Here is a 9930-nt window from a genome sequence, read left to right on the forward strand (position 1 = left end):
TCTTTCTTTTTTTTTTTTTTTTTACTGGGATAGAGTCTTGCTCTGTCACCCAGGCTGGAGTGTAGTGGCATGATCTCGGCTCATTGTAACCTCTGCTTCCCAGGTTCAAGCGATTCTCCTGCCTCAACCTCCCCAGTAGCTGGGACTGCAGGCACCCGTCACCACGTGCAGCTAATTTTTGTATTTTTAGTAGAGACAGGGTTTCACTGTGTTGGCCAGGCTGGTCTCGAACTCCTGACCTTGTGATCTGCCTGCTTCGGCCTCCCAGAGTGCTGTGATTACAAGCATGAGCCACCACGCCCGGCCCATTTAGGCTATTTCTGATTTTCCAGTATTACAAGTAATACTGCAGTGAAAAGCCTTGCACATAAATATTCTATTTCCTTAGGCTAAATTTATTTATTTATTTTTTTGAGACAGAGTCTCGCTCTGCCGTCCAGGCTGGAGTGCAGTCACGTGATCTCGGCTCACTGCAGCCTCCTCCTCCCGGGTTCAAGTGATTCTCATGCCTCAGCCTCCCAAGTAGGTGGGACCACAGGCATGTGCCACCACACCTGGCTGATTTTTGTGTTTTAGTACAGAGAGAGTTTCACCAGGTTGCCCAGGCTGGCCCCTTCCTCACCTCAAGTGATCCACCTTCCTTGGCCTCCCAAAGTGCTGAGATTACAGGCTTGAGCCACCGCGCCCAGCCTCTTCAGGCTAAATTTCTGAAAGTGATCTTCATTCCTATCCCCAAAGTGCCCTCCAGAAAGCTGGGTTGCACTTCTGCCACAGCAGGATCTTTACTCCTCTTAAAATCTCTGTGGAGCCTGGGCAGGAGAGGCAGAGCCCCAGGTGGAAGATTCTCTCCTGGCCTGATGTAGTGTTTCCTTGGCTTGTCAGACATGGAGGAGATTATGCCAGATATGATAGTGGAGAGGGTCAGACATGCATGAGACTGGAGAGAGAAAAAAACAAAATAGCCTCTCAGGTCTCGCTCAGAGCCTACTTACTTTTACTTTACACACAATTGTATATTCCAATATGGTTTGTGACCTGGTTTTTAAGAGTGCAGCAGCAAATTAGGAAGGAGAAGCAAGGCTGCTACCTAAGGGTACCCTGGTCCTCCATGAAGTTTCCAAAAGAAGAGCAAATACAAGTAAAATAATAATACACAGCCAGTCACAACTCAATGAATTTGGACCATGCAGTGCAAGGCTTTAACTGTCCCAAGGATTCCAATCATGGATAAGGAAGAACTTAAATTTGATTATAAATCTGAAATTCAGGAAGTCAGCTTGAATATTGTGGTAGACATAATATCCTCCTCCTCAAAAGATGACCTGGTTCTAATGCCCAGAATCTGTGAATACGTTATGCTACTCCCACATAGGGAAATTACAGTTGCAGGTGGAGTTAAAGTTGACAATCCATTGATTTAAAATAGAAAGATTACTCTGGATTATCTGGGTAAGCCCGATGTAATCACAAAGATGTTTACCAGTGGAAGCAAGAGGCAGAACAGTTGGTGTCATAGTCACAGGTTGTGAGAGACTGGGGGCCACTGCTGGCTTTGAAGATGGATGGGGCCACCAGTCAAGGAATGTGGGCAGCTTCTAGAAGCCAGAAAAGCCAAAGAAACAGGCTCCCTTCCAGCCTCTGAGAAAGCTGTATCCCTCAACCCCCTTGCTTTTAGTCCAGTGAGACCCATTTTGGACTTCTGATTTTACAAAACTTGTAAGATAGTAAATTTGTGTTGTTTTACGTTTGTGTTACCGCAGCCACAGGGAACCAATACAAATATTATCTGGTACCGCCCAGTAAAGTTGCTCAGAGACGGGGAGCCCTGCCGGTCATGGCTCCACCCGGGCGAGGCTCCCGCGGCTACACAACCTCTGCAAGCAGGATCAAGATGAGAGACGCAGGCCAGGTGCGGTGGCTCACGCCTGTAATCTCAGCACTTTGGGAGGCCGAGGCGGGCGGATCACTTGAGGTCAGGAGTTCAAGACCAGCCTTGCCAACATGGTGAAACTCTGTCTCTACTAATAATCCAAAATTAACCAGGCGTGGTGGTGTGCGCTTGTAATCCTAGTTACTTGGGAGGCTGAGGCAGGATAATTGCTTGAACCCGGGAGGAGGAAGTTGTAGTGAGTGGAGAAAGCGCCATTGCACTCCAGTCTGGGCGACAGAGCAAGACTCTGTCTCAAAAACAAGAAAAAGAAAAAATGAGAAGCGCGTGTTCCCGACTCCGGTGCTTTTTCGCAAGGTTGTGCTACTTCCCTTAGCCTTCTAAGCTACGAGCCCCAGGTACCAAGAAAGTTGAATGGCGGGTCCGTTATCTGCACCATCCGTCTGCACTGGATGCACGGGCTTCCTGCCCCGGATGCGCAAAGCTCCCTGCGGGACACTCGGGGCGAGGCTCCGAGCCCCTCCTCCGCGGCAGATGCTGTCCAGATGTGGCCGGCGGGGCCTGCGGGCTGCGGCGACTGGGGCCCCGTCGGGGGCGGCTGGAGCCCTGGTGCATCACAGGCCCCGCGGGGAAGGCCGAGCCGTCGAAGGAGCGGAGGAGCCTTGGGGGGCTCCCGGGAAGCCGCGGGCGGGTGGGCAGGGGCGGAGCCCGGGCGGAGCTGCAGGCGGGCGGCCGGCTAGGGGTGAATCGGGAGGAGTAGTGGTCGGGTCAGGTTACTTCCCTTTAAAAAGACGGGCAAGGAGGAGTCCAGTGCTGGCGGGGCAGGGACGGCGGCGGCGCGGCGCGGTGTCCCGAAGGCTCGGAACCCGCCAGGGTCCAGCGCCCGGCGGCCCAGGCGAGTGGGGCGGGAGGTTGGGGGCTGCGGGCGCGGGGAGGGGTCTCGCGGCCGTTGGGTGCGCGGGAACCGAGGGAGCTGCAGACCCAACGCTTGGTGCTTGGGGAGCTGGACTTCTGCGGCCGCGACGCCCCTCTTCCCAGATGGGTAAACTGAGGATCAGGGAAAGCGAAGAATTCTTTTGGCCGAGCTCCCACTACGATCTCGCGGCCAAGTGGGTCCCCAGCAGGCCTCGCAGGGGTCGGAGGGGCTCCCATCTGGGGAGGGGGCCCCAGGGTGGGCGAGGGCGGCGTGAGCCTGGGAAGGACAGACGGGAAGGGCGGCGGAGCGGAGCCAAGCTGCTGCAGGGTGGACCCGGCTCGGCCGCGGCCACTCCGTCTCTGGTGGGTGGGGAGCGGCCGAATGCGAAGGGCGAACCTGGCCCGCCTGTGGGGTCTCTGGCCAAGACTGGGCTTAGAGGCCCCTTCTTTAACCTTATATCTCGCGCCTCGGTCTAAAACCTCCGCCTCAGCCCTCGGTGAAGAGGAAGGGGAACTCTTAAGTGCTCAACGTCCGGGTTACAGTCGCGTTCTCCCTCGCTCCTACAACCCGGCCAAGATGCCAGGGTACGGATGGGGACCGAGGTTTGGGGGTTGTGGAGCCTATTCCACGCCCTCCCTGGTGAGCAACTGAGACAGATCCAGGGCCCCATTGCAATCCAGTCTTGGTCTGGGAAGGGGTTCCCCAAACAGGGCCAATGGGATCCTTTCCTGAAATGACTCCATATCCCCCAGCAGTGCGGTGGGCCGGGACGACCCAGGTGGGCTATGTCCTGGGGTTTTGTGACTTGATCCCCACTCCTCCCCCACCTCAGCTCCGGACTGCACCCGCCAGGCAGTGTTCGGGGGTGGTCAGAGCTCTGAGCTCAGCCAGACCTGAGGTCTGATGTGGCTTCATCCCTGAGTCTCTAAACGCTCTGGCCTTACTGGGCCTCAGTTAATTCACCTGTGAAAGGGGAGGCTTGGACCAGAGGGCCCCTCAAGGCACGTGTTTTGTGTCAGGGAGGTGGGCGTGTGTGGCAGGGGTGGCCAGGAGGAAGTGGGGAAGGCCTTTGTCCCACAGGAAGGCTGGCTGGCCCCATTGGGTGTGGAGGAGCTGGGCAGGTGAGAAGGTGGACTCCCCTCTCCCTGTGGGAGGGCGTGCTGGGCCCATGTGGCCCTCATCCACTCTCGGCCACCTTCCTGTGGAGCCCTAGCCTCCAAGGACACACTATGAGGGCAAGAAGGCCACCAAGAGTGCTGCTCCCACTTCACAGATGGGGAAACCAGCCCAGTATCTTGAGGCAGCCCTGCCTCCTGCCCTGTGCTTCCCCCAGAGCCTTCTGGGGAGTGGGACCTTCATTACACCCTGGCGCTCCTTACACCCCTACAGCCTTTAAGCTAAGGCCTCCAGCCCCGTCACTGTAAGAATTGTATGCTAGGCATTCTGAGGACATAGATGGGGGTCCCCATGTCAGAAGAGGTGGAGGTATTGGAACTGGGTCCAGTTCCTGGGCTGTGGCTCTGGTGGGAGATCTGGAAGCCTATTCTGGGGCTCCTGGCCAGCCCTGGAGGCGTGGCATGGACAGTGTGTCAGCCGCACACCGAGGCCCTGGGGTGCCCTCATCCACATTGGCTGGCAGCCATCTATTCCCAGCCTGGGCTCCACCCCGGGTGCCTGTCATTCCTGGCCCTACGGTGGTCCCAGTCACACCTTGGAGGCAAGATGTGTGTCCTCCACAGGCCTGTGTCTGGAAGCAGCCCCCAGCACTCCCTGGGTGACACGTTCTACTTCCGAGAACTACCCCCCAGCTCCCAGCCCTGGTCTGGCCAAATGGGTGTGTGTCTCCTCCTGTGGTCTTCAACTCCCCGGGCACTGCCACAGTAGATGTGGGGGGCTGTATGGGAGGACATTTTTAGGAGGCATATGTAGTTAAGCTGTTGAACCTGCTGCTAACTAGCTGTGTGACCTTGGGCAAATCACTTAACCTTTCTGTGCCTCGGTGTCCTCATTTGCCAAATGGAGGTGATTATCCTGGTAGGGCACATAGTAGGTGCTCAGTTTCACCTACTATGTGCCCCACCAGGATAATTACCCCCCATTTGGCAGACAGGAGTTGCCAGGCAGGATCTGTGGCCCCTATGTTTACTTCCCCCACCCACAAAGGCCTCTGCTCCTTCCCTCCTGTGTGCCCCGCATTGGGCTGAAGAGGCTGATGAGAGGCGACTTCCCACTGGGGCCTTCTGAGGTTCTTGCAGGAGGGGCAATGGCCAAGGCTCCCAGAGGAAGCACCCTGGGGTGATGCAGCTATGGACAGAGGCCTCAGAAGCCTGGGAGAGAGGCAGGGGCCTGCGGGGACAGAGTGTGCCCTGGCCCAGCCCCAGCCTCATCCTTACCCTTCTCACTCACTGCTCCCTCGGAGCAGACAGATGAGCCCCAAGTTGTCCCTGAGCTCCCAGTCTACCCAGCCTCATAGTTCACAGTCAGGGACACTGAGTGGGAGTGGGTGGGGCCTACCCAAGGACCCAGTGGTCAGGGATGGAGAGTGGATCACGCAGCAGCTTACCTGGCCACAGGTGCTCTGCTGTCCCGGCCACAGCCCCTCCCAGGCTCCTGGAGTCTTCGTATTAGAGTAGAAAGCCTCTTGCACTTCACATCTGAGACCAAAGAACCTCTCCCCACCCACAAGTGTGGGTATCTTCCACACTGTCACTGTGACTTAGATATGCCCTGGCATGATCGTTGTCAACCTTCATGTTTTTTGGTTTTGGCTTTGGTTTTAGTTTAGAAGAACTTAAGTTTTCTGGGCTAAAACATAGGCAGGGAAGAAATACATAAACCCATAGAAAGGCTGCTTTTGTTGAGGTAGGTTGAGAGCTTGGTTTCTACCCCGTCAAGAAATTCACAGTGAAAGGAACACATGCATTTTGCTCACTGGCAGAAAGACCCAAAGACAACCTGCAGGGCCGCCACCCCCAACATCATACAGGGTGGAGCAGCAGTTCCCAAGGCAGGTGCAATTGGACAAGATGCTTTTAGGAGCTACCTAGAGGAACAATTTTTTTCTTTTTTCTTTTTTTTTTATTGAGACGGAGTCTCACTCTGTCGCCCAGGCTGGAGTGCTGTGGCACGATCTTGGCTTACTGCAACCTCCGCCTCCCAGGTTCACGCCATTCTCCTGCCTCAGCCTCCCGAGTAGGAGCCTCCCAAAATGCTGGGGTTGCAAGCATGAGCCAACACGCCCGGCCGAGGAACAATTCTTAAACCAATAGTCATGAATTGTTAATATAAATGAACACATCCAACCATTATTTTATTATCGCTCAGAAGGAGGCTAAGAAAGTGAATTGATTTAAAGAAAAATACGAAGTAAATAATCACAAAGGTGAATCACGAAGGTGGTCTGTGCACAGCCCAGAAGCCCAGGAAGGAATGTCGGGTAGGGAGGATGGAACCTGTCCCGAGGATCAAGGCTCTGAAGCTCCATCCTTAACTGCTGTCTCTCATTCTTGCATTGATGCCCCATTCCACAAGCACGTGTTGCCTGCCCACTGTATGCCAGGTGTGGAGGATACGGCACACCTGGTGCTACCCCCATGGAGACACTTGGAAAGCTGCCTGGGGGCAGCACCACTGAGGTGAGTCCCCAGGGTAAGTGAGCAGTGGATGAGGCAAAGGGAGGAAGCTTTCCAGGCCCAAGGATCAGCTTGTGTGTAGAGAGGAAGGGAGAATGAAGGAGGGAAGAACAGGTTGGACTTGAACTGAAAGAGACCACTGGGGTGGAACACAGAAGTGACGGGGGAGAGGGCTTGAGATGAGGCCAGAGAATCACTAGGGGCTGGATCACACGGGGCCTATAGGTCATGGCAAGGACTGTGGGTGTTATCATTCATTTGGCCAACATGTATTGGGCTCCTGCCTTGTGCTAGGCATGGAGGGGCATACGAAGCCACCAAGCCTTCCTTTGAGGTGCTTACGCGTAGTGGCAGGCTTTTGAACACATCACTAGGGTTTTTCTTTTTTTTTTTTTCTTTTTTGAAACAGAGTCTCGTTCTGTTGTCATTCAGACTGGAGAGCAGTGGCACGATCTCCGCTCACTGCAACCTCTACCTCCTGGGTTCGAGCAATTCTTCTGCCTCAGCCCCCCAAGTAGCTGGGACTACAGGTGTGCGCCACCACACCCAGCTAATTTTGTATTTTTATTTGTGTTTTGAGATGGAGTCTTGCACTGTCCCCTGGGCTGGAATACAGTGGTACGATCCCGGCTCACTGCAACCTCCGCCTCCCAGGTTCAAGTGATTCTCCTGCCTCAGCCTCCTGAGTAGCTAGGATTACAGGCACCTGTTACCACGCCCAGCTTATTTTTTGTATTTTTATTAGAGACAGGGTTTCACTGTGTTGGCCAGGCTGGTCTTGAACTCCTGACGTCGTGATCTGTCCGCCTTGGACTCCCAAAGTGCTGGGATTACAGGCGTGAGCCACCGTGCTCAGCCTCAGTGGCGTTTTCCTAAGTTCTGTGATAGAGGTGGGAACTGGAGACTGGGGAAGCACAGAGGGGAGGGGGTGCTGGTGTGCATGATAAGGCAGTGACATTGAGTTGGGTTTTGAAGGATGAGTAGGAGTTTGACAAGAGGGAGAGGAAAGGCATTCCTGGCAATGGGAACAAGATGAGCAAAGTCACAGAGGTATGAAAAAGCCCAGATGATCTGGGGAGACGCTGGCAGCTGGAGCCACAGTGGGCAGTAGAAAGAGGACAGGCCAGAGGGTCAAGTTCACAGAAGGTATTAAGGCCCAAGCCAGAGTTGAGGTTTCACTCTGCAGGCATTGAGGGGCTGGGCACCAGGTTTGAATGGGAGAGTCCCACCCACACTCTTAGGAAGAGCCCTCTGCTGATGTGTGCTGGTGGGGTTGGGTGACAGGGGAGGGCAGCATAGCTGCCACTGCCTGATGGAGTGTGGAAGTGGCCAGGCCTGGGCTGTGGCAGGGGGCTGGAGGAGGGAAGCCCTTTTGTGTGTTCCTGAAGGTGGGGGCTGCAGAGCGTGGCTGTCTCTATGCCCCCAGCCTGGGTTGGCCTGCTGCCTAGAGCAGGGACCTCTCATTATAGAGCCAACTTTGGGCTACCTGCTGCACCAACGTGGAAGACCAGAGGCCTTGTCCAGAAGAGTAAAAGATTCCAGCCAGCTGGGCCTATGGTCTGAATCCAAAGCAAACAGGAAGAGACCATGGTGGGCCAGGCAGGGCCTCTTTCTTTGTTTACAAAAGGGACTAGTTCAGGCCGACTTGTGGGTCTTTCTGTTGCAAAGGTAGGAGGGGGCTGCAGGCTCAGTTATGGATATATCAAAAGGCTGTTCAGGGGCAGGCACGGCGCCCCAGTGCCAGCCTGGGGGGTGCTGTAAAGATGGCCTCCCTTGGCGAATTCCGCCCTGATGGGAGGAGCCTGGCAGCATGCACTGGGAGCCACCACTCCTTCTCTCACCACGCCCAAGCTGGAGCCCTTCCCGACACCTGATTTTGCACGAGTGCCCCTTGGGGTCATCACCCAAGCCTAATGGGGTGGCTGCTGGCCACTGCAGTTGGGAAGTCCATGCTGGTCCCAGACCAAGGCCCCTTGGGGAAGTGCCAAAGGCTCAGAGCACCCTCAGTCTCAAAGGTGGGCACCCAGGACTCCCCCAAAGACCCTGTGCTCAGACTCAGCCTCCACACACCAGATGAGAGGTGGCAGGCATTTGTGTTTTGCTTATGCCTGATTGAATTAATCCACGTGTCCCTTCAATTCAAACACTGCATTTATTTAACAAGCCTTCCTGCAAGCTCAGGGGTGGCAGGGGTAACAGACGAGTGAGGCCCTCAGGGTGCAGAGCTGAGCGAGCAGGAAGGCATGTGGGCCCTGGCATGCTTGGGCCTGACATGCGTCCTGCCTGCCTGCCATGCTTGGAGAAGGGCTCAGAAGAGGCAGGCACTTCTCCTGGGGCAGGTGTAGGGTGAGGACAAGCTGGGAGACAGAGGCCAGAAAGACTTTGGTAAGGAGTTTCTCCTGGACTGACTCATTCATTCATTGACTCAGTTCTTCATGCATGTGCGCATCCACTCAACATCTCAGTAATGAGGACCTACTGTGTGCCAGGCACTGTGCTAAGTGCTGGTGAGGCCCTGCTGTCACTGGGCCTGCAGTCCAGGACTCAAGTTATCACCACACAGATCAGAGGGAAGACTGCACTGAGTTCTGGGGCTTTGCAGAACAGGTTTGTGGAGCTAATGGAGCTCACAGGAGCTTGACGTGGTCAGGGAGGTCAGGGCAGCTTTGCTGCGGAAGACTTGTAGGATGGAAAGGAAGTAACCAAGGCAATAGGGAAGAGAAGATCCAGGCAGAGGGAACAGATGGTGCCAAGGCCCTGGAGCTTGATGAAGGCCAGAGTGGCTGGGGCACTGCAACAGAGGGGAAGAGGCCAGGAAATGGGCAGGCTGATTGTTCCCAGGCTTGTGGGTTCCTTTAGAAGGTCTGGTCTGGATTCTACAAGCAGAAGGAAGGTTTTTTAGCAGTGGCATAAAATGATCCAATTTGTGTTGAGCAGGTTCAAGCAGGCCCAAATGGAGGCAGGGAGTCCATAAGGGCCCTGCTGTGTCCACATAAATGATGAGAACGGCTTTGACCAAGTGCATCTTGCGATGGGGGAATGTGGGTGAATTGGATGTGGCGTGAGGTCAGGCAGTGTCGAGGTCTGAGAAACTGGGCTGGTGGATGGGCAAAGTGACAATGAACATAATTTTCCTGTAAGGTGTGTATTTTATTGAGTATGGTAAATAATATCTTCATTTCTACCAAGGATAGAAGGAGGCAATGGTTGAGCTTTGGGTAAGAAAGAAGGGAATGATTTTATTTTTTTCTTTTGAGTCGGAGTCTCATTCTGTCACCCAGGCTAGAGTGCAGTGGTGCGATCTCGGCTCACTGCAACCTCTGCCTCCCGGATTCAAGCAGTTCTCTGCCTCAGCCTCCCAAGTAGCTAGTATCACAGGCACCTGCCACCACGCCCAGCTAATTTTTTTGTATTTTTAGTAGAGATGGGGTTTCACCATGTTGGCCAGCCTGGTCTTGAGCTCCTAACCTCGTGATCCACCCACCTCGGCCTCC

Source organism: Rhinopithecus bieti, unplaced genomic scaffold, assembly GCF_001698545.2.
Source record: "Rhinopithecus bieti isolate Rb0 unplaced genomic scaffold, ASM169854v2 scaffold_57534, whole genome shotgun sequence".
Classification (NCBI taxonomy): Eukaryota; Metazoa; Chordata; class Mammalia; order Primates; family Cercopithecidae; genus Rhinopithecus; species Rhinopithecus bieti.